This window comes from Aplysia californica, unplaced genomic scaffold (genome assembly GCF_000002075.1).
Source record: "Aplysia californica isolate F4 #8 unplaced genomic scaffold, AplCal3.0 scaffold00001, whole genome shotgun sequence".
Taxonomy (NCBI): Eukaryota; Metazoa; Mollusca; class Gastropoda; order Aplysiida; family Aplysiidae; genus Aplysia; species Aplysia californica.
Genome location: NW_004797271.1, coordinates 1,512,041 through 1,513,120, shown reverse-complemented (window position 1 = coordinate 1,513,120; position 1,080 = coordinate 1,512,041).

Below are 1,080 nucleotides of genomic sequence, written 5' to 3'. Positions count from 1 at the left end.
ATCTCTCTCTCTCTCTCTCTCTCTCTCTCTCTCTCTCTTCACCTGTAACTCCGCCCTTACCTTGTGTTTCTCTCTGTGCCTCCAGTTTCTGTACTTTGCCCCCTGACCTAAGTCGGTCTCGGGCTTTGTCCTCTAAATACTTTGAGACAGGTTTATGTGGTATACAAACTATTGTACGAAGTGCAGCAGTTTCTGGTTCCATGTTTCGTTTGAGAACGTTCTTTTTTTTCCTTGGTTTTATGGGTGCAGAGTGCTGAGATCTTGCACCCAGCGACGGGTACAGTGTCGTTTCATTAAACTGAAATTGCCTGGCCCCTTTCGGTTTTATGTATATTGTGTTGAATTCGATCAGTAGAGGGGAAAGAGAGAGCATTCTATTTTTCTTTGCGTCTTGTACTATCGTCAGAACACTTTGTGTGCGCGCACACCCCACCCCAAAACACACACACACACACACACACACACACACACACACACACACACACACACACACACACACACACACAAACACATACACACATACACGTACGCACGCACGCAAACTCTCACACACCACATACACTTAGAGACAGACACACACACAAACTCACAGATATGTATTCTGGTGTCCTTAAATTTAAAAATAAAACGTTAAAATTTGAGATTTTAAACTTTTTGTGTTCCTCACGCCATCCTGAGTTGTCTGCACTAGACAAACGAATATATTATAGCCTACACCGTTTCCCCTAAAAGTCAGAAACAGCACCAAACAGTACCATAAACTCAAATAATAAAACAAAATAGCAAAAGCAAAACTATTGATTTGAAGTCAAAGTTGTTGGCAAAGCGAATCAATAGCATGGTAGACTTTACAGCGCTTCTGGCAGGTGTCAGATAGTTGTTCACGAAGACAAATGAGCATGCCATGGTGTGAACAGCATACCTAGCGATATTGACTAAATCACATCACAACACACGGTTAAACCAGTAAGGCAATACGAAATTACACCGGAGGCCTTCCAACAGATACACATAAACACAGGCAAAGACACACACACACACACACACACACACACACACACACACACACACACACACACT